Here is a 21,491-nt window from a genome sequence, read left to right as displayed (position 1 = left end):
AATGGATATAAGCCAGATCGACGCCTAATGTTCCCTTCCCGGGAGCGCGTCCTCGCAGTCACTCCCCTCCAGTGACTTACCTTACTTACCTGCCAGACGTCCGGTCAGCCCTTCGACCCGTCTGGACTTCTTGCCAGCTATCCGGTCAGCCCGTCGACCTAGCTGGACTTCTTGCCAAGCGTCCGGTCAGCCCGTCGACCCACTTGGACTTCTCGCCAACTATCCGGTCAGCCCGTCGACCTAGCTGGACTTCGTGCCAGACATCCGGTCAGCCCGTCGACCTGTCTGGACTTATCCTGCACACTCGATCAGAGTGTTAGATAACGACGAACCTAACTTAACCTGATTTGTCATTCATCAAAACCTGAGTTAGACCGTTAGTGCTAACCGCACCAACAATCTCCCCCTTTTTGATGGAATGACAACCTGGTTAAGTTAGTGATAAATATATGCAAAAAAATCAAGCATGATTTTCGAGGTTTTTAAGGTTTTAAGCTAGTTTTTCAAGTTTGCATTTAGTTGCTCTAAGTTAACCACCTAACCCTCCCCCTTTGGCATTCATCCAAAAAAAACAAGGGTAAACAATCATAGTGTAGAGTTACTGTAAAAAAAATAAGCACAGCTAATCTTGAAAAAATATCTGAGTTTGGTTCAAAATTCAAAGATAAAAGTATAATTTTTAAATCCAAGTAAAAAAAATCAAGTTGACTTGGGGGAGACAAGTTGAATTTTGAAAAGTATAAATTTAAAGTTAATCAAGTTTAACTTTTCAAGCGTGTAAACTTTTTAAATCAGGTTTTTCAAATTTTCTTTTCAAATGTAAGTAACATTTACTTTTCAAAAAAAGGTAAATTTTCAACTTCAATTTTTCAAAACAAAGCAAAAATTAAACAAGTAAGATTAAATTTGCCAAAATAAATTTTTAAGGCAAAAAAAACTAAATTTGGAAAGTTTAATTTTCAAGCATATGTTACAAAACTGAATAAGTTAAATTTGCAATAGTCAACTTTTTAAATCAGGTTTTAAAAAATTAGGTGGGATTAAACTTCCAAGTTTTTCAAACACTTAGTTAAATTTAACTTTTTGTAAACTAATGTTCAAACATAAGTTAGTTTTAAAAAGCATTTTTCAAACACACAGAATTTTAATTAATTTCTCCCCCTGAACTTGATACTTAAATTTAAACAGTTGTCTAACCAATTAGGTACTAACTAACTATCAGAAGATAGTAGCTTTCACTTGGTTAGTCAAATTAAGGTGATTATAAACAGTTAGTGTTTGACTTGACTGATGATCTTAATCTGATTACTGTCTGATTTGTATTTAACGTCCAGACTTATGCTGATGCACTGAAATAAGCATCTTAAGTCCAGACAGTTGGCCTATGCATCTCACCCCTTTCTATGTTTGTCAAACACAAGCAAGGTAAACATAAGGTGTTGGTGAGATGCTGAAAAACTAGTCCTATGGGTACATGCTTTCTAAGGATTTAAAACTAGTCTAAGGCCAAAACTGTTTTTGAAAATATAAAAATGAAAAGTTTTGAAAACACACAATTTTAACTTATAATTTGAAAGAATTTTTTTTTTTTAAAACAATTTTGAAATTTATAATTCCTAGGCTACCAAGATATAACATAATCAATGCAGGTTTGAAATATCACTAGATAAATCCAAAATATTTTACAGGTAGTGTAGCTACAGAAGTGAGTCATAACTAGAGCTACTGAGATGATGAAGGGGGTGGTCCAGATCCCAAGGATCGGAGAAGTGCCATCAACTCAGTGTGTCGGGTGTCCCCGACAACTCGTAACTCGGCAACCTCTCGCCGTATGTCTCGATGAAAATCAGAGTTCTCCTGCTGGAGACTCGCCATAGCTCTCTCTAGTCCGGTCATACGGTCGGCTAGAGTGCGGGGAGCATGACGTGGTGCTCGAGCTGGGGGCGGTGATGGAGCCGGTGCGGCTTCCTCTGGAAATAGTGCGAGCATGAACTCGTCCACCTGTGCGTCTGGATCGGGCTGGTGCTGTGCCCCCCTCCGCCAAGACATAGTCCCATCATCCCTATCTATCTGGACACCAGCTAGGGAGAAGTTCCGAGCTGCTATAACATCGAACTCGGTCATATGGGCAATGTCTCCTCTAGTGACATCAATGTGTAACGAGGACATATAGGCTGTCAGAATATGACAAAATGGCATGTGGACTCGTCTATCAGTCATGAATCCAGCCGAGTAGATAATGGTGGAGAAGATATATAGGCTGATGTCAATATCTAATCTATGACTCAGGGCATAGAGTAAGAACGAATGGAATGGGTGCATCACAGCGATGTCCCGAGTAGTCAGTGGTAAAATGCAAAGGACTAAAACCCTATAAAGAGCGTAGTCCTGGACCCGAAGTTCTACCGACCTAAACTGTGTCACAGTGGGATCTCGCTCTCCCCCAAAAAAATACGAATAAATCGTATCGAGAGTAATATGTGAGTAGAGATCTCCGAATGGTAGATCCCTGGAAGGATAGCACAAAAAGGAACAAGTAGATGGATGCAACTCTAAAAACTCTCGGATTGTCGTAGGGGAAAATGTGATATCAGTGCCCGCTGCCCTAGTGGTATAGGTGAGATCGTCTACTTTCACTAGGTTATTGCAAAATTCGGCACACAGACTTATGTTTATTGGACTGGTACATTCGACAAGGTTCCTTAAGTTATAGTGGTCTATAACCTCTAAAACAGAGGGACATGACCCTAGAAAGAACGATCTATCTATGCAGGTAGTCCTAATGGCCTTATAAATGGTTGACTCAAACTTAATCCTTAGTTCATCTGTGGGAAACCTAGGGTCAGAGCTAGCATTAGAGGGTCTAGCACCAGTATTTGTTCGTTTCCTACTGTTTATAAAAAAGATATTCTAAGAAAGGTTTCAAAGATAACTTCAAATAAATTTTCAGATAGGGGAAGAAGATTTACCGAGGAGCCATCGATAAGATATAGATCTGACGACCTCGGTTGAATCGCAACAACGTCTTCACCGTAAGAAAATTTGATTTAAAATACTCTCGCACTTAGGTACGGAGTGAACCTTGGCAAAAGTGAAGTTGTTGTGGGGCAAGGATTGGGGGCGCCTGCTGCCCCCTATTTATAAGGAACTCCGGGCGCCTGGATCCCTTCCGGGCGCCCGGGGTTGATTTAGGGCGGGGCGCCCGGATCCCCTTCCGGGCGCCCCGGAGGGGAATACCAGGGGTGCCCGCCCCTGGTTTTTGACTTTTTTTTTTTTTTAATTAGAGATTAGGTTTGAAGTTAAGTTTTAAAATTAAAATTTTGAGTTAAATAATTTTTGAAATTAAATTTTGAGATTAATTTTTAAGTTTAAAATTAGAATTTTGAAATTAAATTTTAAGTTTAAAATTAGTATTTTCAAATTAAAATTAAAATTTTGAAATTAAGTTTAAAATTAAAGTTTTGAAATTAATTTTTAAGTTTAAAATTAGAATTTTGAAATTAAAATTAAAATTTTGAAATTAAGTTTAAAATTAAAGTTTTGAAATTAATTTTATGTTTAAAAATTGAAATTTTGAGTTTAAAAATTTTAGCCTTATTCATCTCACCCGATCTATATTATCAATCAGGGAATCCTATGATTTTGTAAGATGAAATTGGATTGTTAATTGCGGAGTTTTGGTTTAACTTGTGTTAGATTCAGATTTAGCTTTGGTTTCCACAAATAGGCAATCTTCGGATAAACTTCTAAGCTTGGTGAGTCACATGGACGTCATTAGAAGTAACCAACCTTTCAAGATTTTCTGAATAGTCCTATCCACGGAGCTTAGTACTAAATCTTGGTCTAACTGATTAGGATCCATTTAAAGGTAGCTTCGGTCAGTTCCACTTGGCCAAATGCACCAAATCGAAGCCATATCTTTCTAGACATGCGATGCCCAAGCTTCCCTAACGTACTATCATCCAAAAATTTCACCAGTATCATGATTCAAGTTAAACTTGGTCTCTAATCCTAATTACCCTGCCGGGTTAGTTTGTTTTAGGTTACCCTGTCGGGTAAAGGTGCCAGCTATTCTGGAGCCTCCCCCTGAATTATTGGCCATTAATTTAAATTTTGGTTTTAGGTTTGTGTCGATTATTTTTATAGTTATGGTTAACTTGGTGATAATTTTGTTGATTTTTAAAGTGTTTAGATTTTGAATTTGATTTAGGTTTATATTTTGGATTTTGGTTTGGTTTATTCGATTTTATATAATGTATTTTTTCTTTAGGTATATAATATTGATTAAGTCCTATTTGCGTGGTTAAGCACGCTTTCGGAACCCAAGCTAGATTGGTTGATTTGTGTTGGGTTATTAATGATTTGAAGGTTTTGTTTGAATTCGACTTATATCCTAGTCCGGTTTTATTATAGCATGCTTTTTGATTATTTAGAATTAAGTCTAGATTTTTTGATCTTGTTGTGAATTTTTCTAACATTTCTTTTAAATTGTTAATCTCATTTTTTAATGATAAATTCTCCTCCTCAAGTGTTAGATCTTGAGTTGGATTTGAATTTTTGATTTATTTCTTGAGGTTTTGATTTTCCTCAAGAAGTGATTTGTTTTTATTTTCTATTTTAGTTAATTTACTATTTAAACAGGAAATAATTCTAAAAAATTTTTTGTTTAAATTAAAATATACCTCATTCGGGCCTTCGGAAACGAGTACGGACCCGTGGCTTGTTTCGGGTTCAGACCCATCTTCATCTTCCAACTCGTCTTCTGTTTCATCTTCGCGGGCCATCAGTGCGAGGTGGCTCTGATGTTTCTGCTCTTCTTCCTCCGATTCGTCCGAGGAGTCGTCCCACGTTGCTTTGAGTGCCTTCTTTTTGGTTGGCTTTGTTTTGTCGAACTTCAGTTTTGGGCATTCGTTCTTGTAGTGTCCCTTTTTATTGCAGCCGTAGCAAGTCACGCTCTTTTGTTCTGAGGGAGAACTGATCTTTTGAAGGTCCTTTTTGCTGAAGCTCCTTTTTCTCCTGGTGAACATTTTTCTTACCAAGTTCACCAGGTGTTCTTCGTCTTCGGAATCTTGGTCGGAATCTTCTTCAAATTCAGGCTTGCTTTTCTTTTCTTTGGTGGAACCTGCAAATAAAGCTATACCTTTCTCGGCTCCAGCATTAGTTTGTTCATGTAATTCTAATTCACAGAAAAGCTCATCTAATTTTAACTTAGAAAGATTTTTAGAAATTTTGTAGGCATCCACTATTGATGCCCACAAACTATTACGTGGAAAAGCATTTAATGCGTACCTTATTAAGTCTCTATTTTCCATCTGGTGGCCTATCGCATGAAGCCCGTTGAGGATGTCCTTGATCCTCGCGTGGAGCTGATTCGCCGTTTCACCTTCCTGCATTTTTATATTAAAAATTTTATTTAAGAGCAAGTCTCGTTTGGTTACCTTGGCGTCGCTCATTCCCTCGTGCAGCTCGATCAATTTGTCCCACAGCTCTTTAGCGTTTTTGTGTGGACCGACTCTGTTTAGTTCTTCTCTTGTTAATCCGCACTGTAGAGTGTTGATTGCTTTATTTTCTGTTGACGCTTTCTTCTTCAAATCAGCTGTCCAGTCTTCAGGATCCAGTATATTCCCGGAAGTGTCTGCTGGAATTTTATAGGGTCTCGTAACGCTCATCCACTGGTCGAAGTCTGTTTTGAGGTAAACCTCCATGCGCTTCTTCCAGTACGGAAAATCGTCCCCGTTGAAGAGTGGAGGTCGTACTGTGCTGAAGCCTTCTTGTTGGGACATCCTGTACACAAGTAAATAACCGAAAAAATATCCCAAGACTTGGTCTTGGATTAGTAGTGCGGGAAGAGAAAATAGTAGAAAAATCTAGATTGGTGTTGCACCAATTTAGATTTAATTGCAACAAAAAAATATTAAAAAAATGATAAACCAGTTTGGAGTTTAAGTGTAAAACTGAAGACCAAAAAAAAGGAAAAAAAAATTTCACCCCCAGTCTGATTGGTGGTTGCACCAAATCAGAGCGGTACCTGCTCTGATACCACTTGTAGGACCGTGATCGTTCGATAGAGGGGGGGGTGAATATCGATTCGAAAAGTCGAGTAAAAATACGCAGCGGAAAAGTAAATGAACACAGTTGTTTTTACTTCGTTCGGAGCCTACTCGTGGTCATTGACCACTTTCGTTGGGCAATTACTAGCAATTCGAATATAATTACAAAATGAATACAGGAAATGCTAGTGAAACAAAGTAATACCGACAAAGAAATTAACTAAAAACCGAAGGAGCACTTTGTCGGAGCTTTGTTGGCGTCACAGGAGCGTAGAGCAGCAGGACCAGCAGTAGAAGAGTTCTCAGATTGATGATTCAAGAAGCTCCATCCCTGGGGCTTCTTTTATATGCTGCTCCAGGCGCCTGGATTCCTTCTGGGCGCCTGGAATGTGATGTAGTTGCTCAAACCGAGATGCTCCACGTGGCGACGACTTGGCTGGATATAATTTGCCTTCCGGGCGCTCGGATCCCTTCCGGGCGCCCGAATCCCCTCCGGGCGCCCGGACCACCTTGTTCCAGAAAACTCCCTTTTCCTGCAAAACAAAGTTAGTCCGAGGCAATATATATCCTGCAACATAGATTGTTAGCACATTTTATAATAGTATGAATTAACACAAATAGTATGACTTAGATTCCGTCTTTCCGAGACCGGAATCTAGTCACGATCTCGACTTAGACATCCGAAATGGATCTAAACCGGATCGACGCCTAATGTTCCCTTCCCGGGAACGCGTCCTCGCAGTCACTCCCCTCCAGTGACTTACCTTACTTACCTGCCAGACGTCCGGTCAGCCCTTCGACCCGTCTGGACTTCTTGCCAGCTATCCGGTCAGCCCGTCGACCTAGCTGGACTTCTTGCCAAGCGTCCGGTCAGCCCGTCGACCCGCTTAGACTTCTCGCCAGCTATCCGGTCAGCCCGTCGACCTAGCTGGACTTCGTGCCAGACATCCGGTCAGCCCGTCGACCTGTCTGGACTTATCCTGCACACTCGATCAGAGTGTTAGATAACGACGAACCTAACTTAACCTGATTTGTCATTCATCAAAACCTGAGTTAGACCGTTAGTGCTAACCGCACTAACACAATTACTTGATACTTAGTCCATTAAATAGGATTGTGCCCCTTTAAATGGAGAAGATCACACGCTCCTAAATAATTTCCTATAAGCATCCATAAAGGAAGTTTGATCTAGTGATCTGCAAAAAAACTCATCCGATGGGGAGGGAGGCACTCAGAGCCAACACACAAGTTTGTCGCATCACTTACAAACCAGTAATGGAGATCGTGGAATTTATCTACTAATCCCTCTCCCACTTAGTTATTTAAGGTGAGGAATTTTAACTATGCAAGCACACATCACAGCAAATAAAGCAATAAATATGGAAAAATAATTTTCCAACTATTATGGCCTTTTCGATCACTTTCCTCCGTGTGCTGCCAACCCTAGCTGCTGCCATTTTAAGCCACCGCAATCGGGTCTTGTCGCCACATTTATCTTGCTTCCTTTTCCGCTACGCCTCTGGTCCACAAATAGTACCACGCCTCGCAAGGATACGATCCGTGATAAAAATAGAATTTTACATATATCGATCCTATATTCTATAAAGGAATGTACATGTACTCTAGATCGAAACAAAAATATAAAATCTTAAAACTAATACAGCTCTTACTATATTTAATAAATACAATCATGCACACACATAAAAATACCCTTGACATATCCAAGGGTCCAATCACACACAATCACATTAAGTCATAATAGTCGTACCGGTTCTGATACCAATTGTTGGTATCACACAATCACAGAGTTAGCATATCCTACTATTATCCTGCCTAAAATATATATGACATATGCATAATTAAACTGAAAACCAAACACACAGAGGCAAACCCTAGCTCTGATACCAATTGTTGGTTGCTATTCGAAATGTCGTACCGGTTCCCCTGTACAAAAATTTTATACAAGTCCTAAACCTATCCTAACAACCTATTGTGTTCTTTAGAAATTAAATATGGAATCGCAAACAGAACTTAACATTATTTATTCCAAATTTAACTTATCTGTTCTTAGAGGTTTAGTCTTGGATCGCAAACGATACTTAACATTATTGATCCAAACTCACCCATGTTACAAATTCGATTAAATATCTATTTCAGATATTGGCTCCCAGGTAAAACATGGCGAGGCACTTGGCCTTCTTAGGTATGGGAACATCCACCACTGCCTCGACAAAACCTTTCAAAGAAAATCAATATTTATTTTCCTTATAGTAACCCTAGGTTTAACCAAAAAGAACAATCGAATCACAAGATCAAAAAAACAAAAAACACAACTTCGAATCACAAATCCGAAACCTAGAATCACTAGCCTCTTGTGTTTGGTATTTCAAGATCTAAACAAAAAAATAAACTAGTTATGATGCGGAAACTAATAACTAGTTATACCTGTTATAACTTATAGACCTCATGATCTTCTGCCGTATTCCTCTTCTTATCTCGTACATCGTGTGGGCGACGATCTACCAAGACGAGAATCCACCCAAGCTTCCTTCTTCTCCAAGCAAGTTTCGGCCACCACAAAATCTCCAAGAAAAAATGAGGTTCGACCACCACCACCAAGCTCCAAGGGATGCTAGAAACAAAGCCTCCTTTCTCTATTTCTTCTCTAAGCAAAATCCGTCCACCAACAAGCTCCTTGAGAGTTGATGTCGTCGGCCACCAAAGAAGAAGAAAAGGAGGAGAGAAAGAAGATGAGGGCCGGCCACCACAAGTAATAGAAGAGAGGAATACTAGATTATGTGCTATGTGGTGAGTCACCTCTACCCTTTCTTTTATATTCCTTGGTCTTGGCAAATAAGAAAAGTTTTAATAAAAACTTCTTTATTTTATTTGCCATAGAAAGGAAAATTTAATTAATTAAAACAATTTCCTTTTCTCTATCAATGTGGCCGGCCATATCTAATCCTCCAAGGAAGGAAAGTTTTAAACACAAAATTAAAACTTCCTAATTTGTTTCCGGAAATTTTTAAATAAAAATTTCTCTTTTAAAAATTCCCTTCATGGTTGGTCATAAAAGGAAACTTTTATAAATTAAAATCTCTCTATTAAAACATGTGGATGATTTACAAAAAGGAAAGTTTTCTCTAAAATTAAAATCTTCCTTTCAATCTACAAATAAGGAAAGATATCAAATCTTTTCCTAATCTTTTGTAGAAACTATAAAAGGAAAGATTTAATTTTAAAACTCTCTTTTAAAATCATGAGGATGGTTTCATAAAAGGAAAGTTTTATCAAAAATTAAAATCTTCCTTTTAACTACAAATAAGGAAAGATATCAAACCTTTCTCTTAATCTTTTGTAGAAAGCTATAAAAGGAAAGATTTAAATTTTAAACTCTCTTTTAAAACCATGGCTTCCACATAAGAAATATTTTAAAAAATAAAATCCTTTTAATTTATTGTGGCCGGTCACACCAAGCTTGGGTTCAAGCTAGGGTCGGCCACCTCTCACCTTGGTTTGGTCGGGCCTAGCTTGGGCTCCAAGCTAGGCTTGTCCGGCCACCTTAAGGTGGGTAAGAAGGTGGGTATGGGTGGGTATAATACTTTATAAATAAGAGGGTACGACAGGGACCGAGAGGAGGAATTGGTTTTGGTCTCCCGATGAACTTGAGCTTCCCGTGTTCGCCCCGAATACACAACTCGAGTTCATCAATAATAACTCATACCACTAAAGAGTTATTATTGAACTACCGCACCAATCTCATATTACTATATGGGCTCCTTCTTATCATGAGTGTGTTAATCTCCCTATGTTTAAGATATTGAATGCCCACGAATTAAATGAGTTACTGACAACTCTCTTTAATTAATATCTTAGTCCAAGAGTAGTACCACTCAACCTTATTGTCATGTCGGACTAAGTCCACCTGCAGGGTTTACATGACAATCCTTATGAGCTCCCCTTGGGGACATTATCAACCTAGATTACTAGGACACAGTTTCCTTCTATAATCAACAACACATATTATAAATAATATCATTTTCCAACTTATCGGCCCTCTTGATTTATCGAGCTAAATCTCACCCTTTGATAAGTCAAAGAAATAAATACTAAGTACACGTGCTTGTTATTATTGTTGGTTGCTACTGGGAATATAGTATTGATTCCCCTGTACAAAAATTTTGTATAAGTCCTGAACCATACGTAACAACCTATTGTGTTCTTTAAAAATTAAATATTGAATCACAAACAGAACTTAACATTATTGATTCCAAATTTAACTTATCTATTCTTAGAGGTTTAGACTTGGATCACAAACGATACTTAACATTATAGATCCAAATCCACCTATGTTACAAATTCAATTAAATATTTATTTCAAAAATCGGTTCCCAGGTCAAACATGGCGAGACACTTGGCCTTCTTGGGTATGGGAGCATCCACCACTACCTCGACAAAATCTCTTAACGAAATTCAATATTTAATTTCCTTATAGTAACCCTAGGTTTAACCAAAAAGAACAATCGAATCACAAGATCGAAAACCAAAGAAACACAAATTCGAAACAAATCTGAAACCTAGAATCACTAGCCTCTTATGTTTGGTATTTCAAAATTCTTACAAAGAAAAAAAACTAGTATGATGCGGAATAGAATTACTAGTTATACATTTCTTTGTAAGCAACAACCTCTTGATCTTCTATCGTATTCCTCTTCTTATCATGGACGTTGTGTGGGCAACGATCTACCGAGATGAGAACCACCAAGACAACTTCCTTCTTGCAAGTTTCAGCCACCAACCTTCAAGCTCCAAGGGATGCAAGAGCAAAGCCTCCTTTCTCTCCTTCTCCAAGCAAAATCCGACCACCACAAGAACTCCTAGAGATGATGTGGTTCGGCCACAAGAAGAAGAGAGGAGAGGATGATTAGGGCCGACCACACCAAGGTAGAAAAGAGAGGGAATACTAGATGATATGTTGTGTGTGGTGAGGCACCTCTACCCCCTCTTTTATATTCCTTGGTCTTGGCATATAAAGAAATTTAATTATAATTAATATTCCCTTATTTTCCTTGCCATTGGTTAATAAGAAAAATGTAATTAAAAATTTCTTTTAACCCTTATCTTGGCCGGCCACCTCATGTGCTCCAAATAATGCAAGTTTTAAATACAAAATTAAAACTTCCTTATTTGTTTCCGGAAATTTTTAAACTAAAAATTTCTCTAATAATTTTTCCCTTCATGGTTGGTTATAAAAGGAAACTTTTATAAATTAAAATCTCTCTATTAAAACATGTGGATGATTTACAAAAAGGGAAGTTTTCTCTAAAATTAAAATCTTCCTTTCAATCTACAAATAAGGAAAGACATCAAATCTTTTCTTAATCTTTTGTAGAAACTATAAAAGGAAAATTTTAATTTTAAAACTCTCTTTTAAAATCATGAGGATGATTTCATAAAAGGAAAGTTTAATCAAAAATTAAAATCTTCCTTTTAACTACAAATAAGGAAAGATATCAAACCTTTCTCTTAATCTTTTGTAGAAGGCTATAAAAGGAAAGATTTAAATTTTAAACTCTCTTTTAAAACTATGGCTTCCACATAAGGAAAGATTTTAAATAAAATCCCTTTTATTTTTATATGTTCGATCACACCAAGCTTGGGCTCCAAGCTAGGGTCGGCAACCTTAACTTTGCTCAACCTATGGCTTGGTCGGCCCAAGCTTGGACTCCAAGCTTGCTTGGCCGGCCACCTAAGGTTGGGTAGGAAGGTAGGTATAGGTGAGTATCACACTTTATAAATAAGAGACTACGATAGGGACTGAGAGAAGGAATTGGTTTTGGTCTTTCGATGAAATTAAGCTTCCCATGTTCGCCCCGAACACCCAACTTAATTTCATTAATAATAATTTATTCCACTAAAGAATTATTATTGAACTACCGCACCAATCCCAAATTACATTTTGGGCTCCTTCTTATCATGAGTGTGTTAATCTCCCTGTGTTTAAGATGTCGAATGTCCACTAATTAAATGAGTTACTGACAACTTACTTTAATTAATTTCTTAATTCCATGAGTAGTACCACTCAACCTTATTGTCATGCCGGACTAAGTTCACCTGCAGAGTTTACATGACAATCCTTATGAGCTCCCCTTGGGGACATTATCAACCTAGATTACTAGGACACAGATTCCTTCTATAATCAATAACGCACACTATAAATAATATCATTTCCCAACTTATCGGACCTCTTGATTTATCGAGCTAAATCTCACCCTTTGATAAGTCAAAAAAATAAATACTAAGTACACGTGTTTATTATATCAGGATTAAGAGCACACACTTCCATAATAACAAAGGTCTTTTCTTTTATTAAGTCAGTATAAAAAGAACTTACCTTAAATGGTCCTGCTCAATACACTCAGAGTGTATTAGTGTAATTTATCAGTCAAGATAAACTAATACCTAATTACACTACGACTATTCCAATGGTTTGTTCCTTTCCATCTCAGTCGTGAGCTACTGTTTATAATTTATAAGAAATTGATAACATTATCTTTTGTGTGTGACACCACACACCATGTTATCTACAATATAAATTAATTGAACAATTACACTTAGCATAAATGTAGACAATTTGACCAATGTGATTCTTATTTCTTAGTAAATATTTATACAAAAAGCTAGGTTTTTAGTATACATTCCAACAATTATATCGGGATTAAGAGCGCACACTTCCATAATAACAAAGGTCTTGTTCTTTTATTAAATCAGTATAAAAAGAACTTACCTTAAATAGTCTTGCTCAATATATTCAGAGTGTACTAGTGTAATTTTATAGTCAAGATAAACTAACACCAAATTACACTACGACTATTCTAATGATTTGTTCCTATCCATCTTGTCATGAGCAACTGTTTATAATTTATAAAGAACTGATAATATGATCTTCTATGTGTGACACCATACACCATGTTATCTATAATATAAATTAATTGAACAACTACACTTAACTTATAAATGTAGATATTTGACCAATATGATTCTTATTTCTAAATAAAAGTTTATACAAAAAGCTAGGCTTTTAGTATACATTTCAACATGTATGACCTTGAAATACACCAAATGGATGTTAAGACTGTGTTCTTAAATGGTGAGTTGGAAGAAGAAATCTATATCGAGTTGTTGGACCCCATGGGTGTTTTGATGTGATCAACTAAGTTGGTTAAGTCCTGCTTTGTGTTTGATCCCTGTGTCTGAGTGTGTAGGAGCTTAGGAGCGTAGGAAGTCGAGCGAAAGACACAGTTAGCGAGAAGGATGACACGGGAAGGGAGCCGACGGGCTCGGTGCGTCCGAAGGACGAGAGAGCTGCGGAAGAGTACACCGGTGGGCGAGAAGAACGTGTGCGGCGTTTGAGGGACGTTAAGCCGGGACGGAAGCCTGCTCGAGGAAAAGACCGGGAATTGGGTTCGGGTGAGCCCTATTCTGGTTGGCCGCAATCACCCAAGTTGTCGGAGCATCGGAAGCTGAAACAAAGTTAAAAGGAGCTAAAAAGCTAAGCTGTAGGCGCCTTAAAGGAAGTGCTGGAGCCGCCTGTGCTGTCCTCCACCTTGGAGGCGCCTTCAACATTGTTGGAGGCGCCTCCAAGCTGGTCAAAATGACCGTTCGAGCACCGAATAGAATTCTATCCACTCACCGAGTTGGAGGTGCCTTGAACCTTATTAGAGGCGCCTTGGACCCTCGGGATAGACTTTCCATGAGCTATATAAAGGCCCCTGGAGCTAGGAATTAGACATCAACTCAGTATTCAACTCTGTAATCAATTCCTAGCAGCTTGTGAGCTTTCTCAGTGTGTAAAAAGGCTTCTCTACCTACAGTAAAGGAGACTTTCTTAGTGCGCGCTTTTCATCGCCCTGGATTAACAACCTTCTTGGTTATAACCAGATTAACTCCCGAGTCTCTGGTTTATTTCTATTTCCTTTTTTTGTCTTATTATAGTTGCTTTTATTTTGAGTTGAAAATGCCGAGGAGGGTATCTTTTATTTTTCAGGCAATTCACCCCCCCCCCCCTCTTGTCAGCCTTCGCTACACCTACAGGAGCAACCCGAGGGGTTCGTAGCTCCAAGAAAAGAGGAAAAGGTGTGTCGACTCATTAAGTCGTTGTCCGTATATTGCCTGTACGGTCAACAAGCTGAGTCATTTTACGAGTAATCCAAACGACACCTATTGGAAAACATTGATGCGAGTTCTTAAATATTTGAAATATACTATGAACTATAGATTACATTACGGAAAGTATCCTGCTGTTTTAGAGGGATATTGTGATGCTAATTGGATATCAGATACAAAAGATTCCAAATCTACTAGTGGGTATGTATTCACAATCAGTGGAGGAGCGGTATCTTGGAAATCCATAAAGCAGACATGCATAGCTTGGTCAACTATGGAATCTGAGTTTATAGCATTAGACAAAGCAGCTGAAGAAGCTGAATGGTTGTGGAATTTCTTGAAAGATATTCCGAGCTGGACGAAACCTGTGCCCGCCGTACTTATACATGTGATAGTCAATCAGCGATTGGAAGGGAACAGAGTAGTATGTATAATGGTAAGTCTCGACATATACGTCGTAGTCACAATACCATTAGGCAGTTGATCTCGAACGAAGTGATTGCAATCAACTATGTCAAGTCCAAAGATAATTTGGTAGATCCTCTTACGAAGGGGCTAAGTCGAAATCAAGTATACTGCTCATCGAGAGGAATGAGATTAAAATCTACAACTAAAAATGACTGTAGCGATAACTCATCCTTATTGAATGGAAATCCCAAGATCTTGGTTCAATGAGACAACGAAATTACAGAAGTTGTGTTACAGCATACAAAATATATTATCAGTATCTCTATTCCAATCCTAGGATGAACTTGTGTTGTCCTACAACATATAGTGAGGTTAAGCTTATGCTTTTAATGACTTCTATACATTTATAAGATGAAATATAGTAGGATACTCTTGATAGAAGTGTTACCTATGTGAGTGTGAAAACTGACTGTTTCAATAAAACACTTATGAATCCAAGATGGTATCCATGGCCAAAACAGAACCAACCATGAGAATCCAAAGTAAGTGAGATAAATCTTTGTGTGGGTGTTATTGTCTTAGTATACACAAACAGCTGAGCAGTTCATAACATCATTGAAACATCCCGCGTCTACCATTGAAGTTTTTTTAAAAAAAAAACTCTCTCATCATTATCATAATACAGTACCAACAAAGAACTATCATAACCAATAAAAATAACCGTATCAACAAAGGTTTACCGAATAAAACAATAATTCCCAAAACATTCCCAATAAAGAAACAAAATCCCTTGCGATGAATCCAATATGCTTGGCACTCCTAGACAACAGACAGTATCATGCGCTCATCCCGCCTCCTCGTCTACTCCATCCGAGAGCCTTCCGTTGTACCCTGAGAATCATCCTCACCTGTAATGTAGACATCATGAGTCTACAGCCCAGCAAGCCCAATCCAATATGTATAAAAGGACATCCATGAGATAATAAAAATAGCAACTAGAACCCTCATAATAAAAAAATTATAACCTAACTACAATACAGTAAAGAAAGGCAAAGCATGCACAAGTGATCCTATGTAGCTAATAGGGTGAGTATGCCACATATCATGTAACCACAATTAGAGACAGTCAACAGTCTCATGAACCTAGAGGTACCTCCTAGAGAACATGCAGTCAATCATATAGCCGAAGCTAACAATAAATTACAGTATCAGTCATGTTTGGAAGGACCCTCCCCGGAACTCATCCCGAGGCACCTAACCCGTACTGCTACCACATATGCTCATACCCATCCCATTAGCCACCTAAGAAAAACATAATCAATCCACATTTTACTTATATCAATAGCACATTTCATTCTTTCGGTAAACATACTAATTCACAATAGCATTTCCATATCTTTCCAATATTCTTATCAATAAACATATTCCACACATATCATATTTTTGCAATCATGCATGAATCAAAACTCTTTACTCAAAGATCTTAGCTCTATTCAATCCTATCCAATCTATAACCATGCACATCTTAAAAAAATTAAGGAGGAGCATCTCTATTAGCATTACCTTAACTAGAAGAACAATTATACCTTGAACCAAATTTGCATCAAGAACCCAAAAGCCCAACATAAACAACAATAACATCACGAATCAAATCACTAGCTCGTTATCTGTCAAAAAGGAAAAGAGTTTGAAACCAACACAAGAAACAGAATCCACACTAAATTCATATTACAAGTTAATCGATTTTCTATCCAGAATCCGAGAACCCTTGGAAGGAGGTAGAACATCCCAAACCAAATCCCTAACTTGCTATCTGTCCAAAGAAGAGAAAACAGTAACTATCCAAAGAAGAAGGAACCATATTGAATTCATTTTTACACCTTCTAAATCTATAGCTCAACCACCAACCACTGTCATTTCAAAGGAACAGAACACACCATCTTGAATCCACAACTTACAAATCAGTCTAGCTGTTCAAAAGAAATCGAGAAATCCACACCACAGTATGACCGATCAAGGCCTAAAGCACAAGCAATCTGCCCAAAATCCTTCAAAGACAAATGGAAAAAACACAAATACACCATCAATCAAACTTAGTCCACCAAGAATCTGTCCGAAAAATGCAAACCAATGTGAAGAATCGAGGTAACAACGAATTCATGTAGAATCCACACTAAATCTACAACATCTCATTTACGCAGAATCTGAAACAAAGCTGCAACGAACCCGATAAGATGCCCTAAATCCGTGCAAGAAACATGAAGAACACGACCTTTGAAATCATTTACCATCCTTTACTAACTATCCAAGAGTACTAACACGACCTTGCAAGGAAAATCTACATCAATTCCCATCCGCTCCTAAATCCAGAAAACACAAGAGGACTCCGAGGAAAACAAACCAAAATTTCAGGATCGCCATCGCATCAATTACTCAAGCAGCCGAACACATTAGTTGGAATTCAAAACCGACCGAAGCATCTGAACCTCAACAACGTCAAATCAAAATCACGTAAAATCTGTAGCTGCCTGCAGGACAGAATTTCATCAAAGGAGTCGCACAAAATTTCATAGCTATCCATAATAGCGAGACGTTATTGAAATACATCCACGACATGACCCACAGTGAATCCATGAACAGAAGAACATATCGGATGCAGTCACAACCCAAATCCATCAAGACAGAACCAATCCAATACCAAAATCCTTTCCAATGAAGCAAGAAAACCAAGCTACAAAGCAAAATCTCAGACCTCGGTGAAGAACCCAGACCAATTCTCGATTAAACGCAATGCCCTAATTCTGTGTCGAAAACCGGAAGAAGACCCATGAATCGCTCAAAACCATCCAAGAGAAAACAGTCGTATCGCATCCATTTAAAAACAAGATACCTTAAATAGACCCTACAACGAATCCACAGAAGGTCACCAGCCGAAGCAAAACATCATGGAGATCACAGATCGACAGAAGAACCTCATAGAAAACCCAAACCGAAGCTAGAACGTCACTGAACCTCAAGCCAAACCATAAACGTCAGGAAGATAACTCGGAACTCAACACAAAATTCTTAGATCGAACACTTCAGGCAAGAAAAAATCGTCCCCTTAGTTACTTGTTCCCTACCTCACCGATCTCCGTTCAACATAGGGAAAGGTACTTGCCTTCTTCCTTCTTGTTCCACTGCCGGATGCCCTAGCTTCCAATTTTTGTGCCGTCAAAGCGAGGAATCGCACGATTCCTTGTCCGATCCGCTACCATCGATGAAGATCGGCAACCAAATCCGACATTGTCCTCAGCTCCGACCGCCGAGGAGAGAACTCCGTCGAGATGACGAAGGTGAGTGAAGAGAGGAAGTCGGCGGTATGAGGTGTGTCGTGAGACGGAGGAACAGTGGTGGCTCTTTATACCTAGGTTAGTTAATTGGTGTTAGCTTAGGTAGGTTAGATTAATTAACAATTATTTGTTTCCCCTTAATATCTTCAATTCAATTCCTTACTTCCATCGTGAGTTCTTACCATCACGTTCACTATACAGTCTAATATGCTCGATAGCATTCCACTACATAAGGTTCAAAGTCATAAGTTATCTTTCCCGATGCATTGACTTATTGATTGAACTCTCCTTAGGTGATAACATGCATACATTATTTTTCATTTATGCGGAGGATTGTTAGAAATTATAAATGAAAAAATAATCAAAAAAGTTTAAATATCTTTTTGATGATTAAAGGGTGCATCTAATGAAGAGGTGGTATATCTCTTAGGAAAGGATGTGATCTACATCACTCATTTTGAAATGGATGGATGAGATCTAATTGAACCAAAATGTTCTTATACCCTTTCATATGTATAAATAAAGTCTCTCACATGCTCATTCATTCACTCACTTCCTTCCAAGCAAAGCAAGCATTGCATTCTTACATTGGAGAGTTCAAGAAGCTTCCTCGGTTCGGAGGTCTTGCGATTTGCAGTACTGCTATCGCAAAATAAAAGTCGTTTTATCTTGGGAGACGATTGTCGTATTCCGTGAGCACCATGTGTGGGCAAATTCATCTTAAAGAGATAAAGTCTAACTCTAATCTCGACTTAGCCGAAAACAATGATATATCATCATCCTATCTACACTCAATATGCATCAGCATTAAAGGACCCAACACGTAACACTAAGCATCAATCAATATAATCTTAATATTCCATGAGTCCCTCCCTCCATATCCGTGGGACCGGCTCTAGGGGGGCCGCTGATGTGGCGGTTCCATATTTTTTTAATATTCCATGAGTCACCTAAATCCCAATTTCTCCAAATCTGACTTATCTCTTTGCAAATTATTTCTGCTTGATATATTTACTTAACCTTGCATTCTTAATCTTGACTATATGCCTTGACTTAAGCTTTTATGTCGTCTTTACCTATTAACCTATTTTGATGTATATAAAAGTGGGAGAGATAAAAATAAGGGTTAAAGTCAAGAAAATTTAAATTGAAAAATTTATCTTTAACTTCCCAATTTAAACAAGTCCTATATGATTAGAGGGGAAAGTTATATGTCAAATTAATATATTCATGTAGGACCATTATATTTATTTTATACATTGAATATAAAATTATGAACTTATCTTTTGATTATTATTTACTAATTTTAATTTAATTTTCATACTCTTAAGAAAAAGGAAAATTTGTTAGTACTAAAAGCATAACATTTAATCCAATGTTTTGAATTATAACTAAGGTTAAAGTTATGTTTGTTGTGATCAAATGAGTTATGTCAAGTGTGCAAGAGTAGCTTATTTGACAAATGATAAAGTCCTAGTTAGAAACCATAGTTAGAAACCAAGTAACGATAAAGTCCCAGTGAAGCTAGGTAACATGAAGTTTTAGTTGGGAACCAATCAGTGACTAAATCCTACTAGAACTAGGTAACGGTAGACTGATTGGTTCACCAGTCAACAAATCATCCACCAGAGCCGGCGTGTCATCTTCCTAGCATTCAAATAGGATCATACGGTAAAATTTGAGTGTTTTGTGAATCGTTACTTTCAAACTTAATTGTTAGTTAAATGACAACAATATCCTTAAATTATATAAATTAATATTTTTTAATTATCTAAATATAATTTTGATACACTATTTGTTTATATAATTACTATTATATTTTAAATATTGTATCAAAATTAATTTTTATAATGAAAAATATATATAAAATTAATTTTTTAAAATGACAAAATTTATATAAATACACAAAAATATGTCTATAAAATTCTAGAAATACAAATTATATAAAAATATAAAATATTATTTAAAAATATATATCAAGAAGTGTGATGACAATTATGTAAAATGATAAATTTATTAAGGACATAAATATCAACTTTTAAGTTTAGACCATAAATAAAAAAATAGAAGCAAAAAAAAATCAAATTCTTACTTCTAGTTTTTGAATAAAAGTTACATAAGCTGAAGCAAAGTTGACATTCACAAACTCTCAAAGGTGCTTTCATATAACTAGAATCTATGAAGCGCTTAGTAGAAGCTTTACCAAACACTCCTTTATACTCGGCGTGTGAACTACATAAATACTAATGTTAGCCATTATAATGTTATTATGAGAGTATAATTATAAAAATCAAGAGAAGGTTATCATTTTTTTTACATCTTGCTTCGGTCTTCGTCATCGCTTAACGATAAAACGGAGAATGCTAACATTATTCTTAGTGTGAAATGATTATTTTAATATTTAGAACCCTAATAGATCATGTTTGATAAAATAAGTAAGCTAAATTAAACCGAATTTAAAATGAATTAAATCATTAAAATGATTATTTAAATTTATCTTTTTTTTTATGAATTTGAGATTGATTTCAATGTCATAGAGTTCTTAATTCAAATTTAAAATTTCAATATTTTTAAACTTATTTAATTGATTAATAAATTTATAAAAGTACATCTAAGTTTCATCTTTTCCAAAAGACCCATCTAATTCTCATTTTATCCCTCCCACTAATAGCGAACTCTTCTCTATCCTCTCTTCTTTTTCCTTTCTTCACTCTTCTCTTTTCTCTTTTGTCATTCATGTAAACACCTCTCCTCTCTCCTCTCTTCCCTTTCCTTGCTATTATTTTTTGTGATGCTAATTTTTAAATACCAACACCACAACTTAACACACTAATATTGTTATAGTGTTGATTTTTTAAAAACCAATATCATAACTTAAACACCAACACTAACTGTACTACTATGGTGTTATTTTTTTTTAAATGGTAAAAAAAGATATATTTAGATTTCGGAGCACTGCAAAAACTTACAAGAGTTGGAATGAATCAAATCAGAGTTTGATAGGTCGAACAATGAGTTTTGAAATCTATTGATGACCTAGAGGATTTGAATTTATGAGAAGTTGGCATATAATTAAATAGGGTAGTCAAGTTAAGGTATTTATGGTGTCTATACATGATTCTGACATTATTACGATAAGTTATGTGTATATTTTAATTGCCTTAAGTCATAAATTTTAAAAATCTTCTAATCATTGCTATTAATGACTTCAAGCAGATATCCTTGGGCATATATAGATTCTGATACTTCAGAAACCTATTGCACTTGAAATGAGTTTAATCAGAGCTATCTCAATCCATCAATGAATTTTTACTGAAATTTATTGATAGACTTAGGAAATTTAGATTTCTAAAAAGTTGAATAATAATGGAAGAGGGTAGTGCAATGAAGGTATTTATCATGTTTATGTCTAGTTCTGGTATTCCTACGATAAGTTATGTGTATGTGTTGATTGCCTTTTAAGTCATAAACTTAAAATTTTTCTAATCACTACTATTAATGACTTTAGGTTGGTATCTCTATGTATATATACACT

At 36.8% G+C, this 21,491-nt stretch overlaps 1 long non-coding RNA gene across 3 annotated transcripts; it reads right to left on the bottom strand.

Annotated features, from left to right (window-relative positions):
- Positions 1 to 15,188: 15,188 nt before the first annotated feature.
- LOC121998565 lies at positions 15,189 to 18,035 on the bottom strand. Of its 3 annotated transcripts, XR_006116537.1 has the most exons (3): positions 17,747 to 17,781; positions 16,188 to 17,636; positions 15,189 to 15,532 (listed from the first exon to the last, which is right to left on the bottom strand). It is a non-coding gene; the product is annotated as an uncharacterized LOC121998565 (long non-coding RNA). The 3 variants fall into 3 exon arrangements; XR_006116535.1 differs by having other exon boundaries at positions 16,188 to 18,035; XR_006116536.1 differs by having other exon boundaries at positions 16,211 to 18,035.
- Between the last annotated feature and the right edge of the window lie 3,456 nt (positions 18,036 to 21,491).

Source organism: Zingiber officinale, chromosome 6A (assembly GCF_018446385.1).
Source record: "Zingiber officinale cultivar Zhangliang chromosome 6A, Zo_v1.1, whole genome shotgun sequence".
Lineage (NCBI taxonomy): Eukaryota > Viridiplantae > Streptophyta > Magnoliopsida > Zingiberales > Zingiberaceae > Zingiber > Zingiber officinale.
Note: the sequence above shows the minus strand (reverse complement) of the source record. Positions and strands in the feature narration are given on the sequence as shown.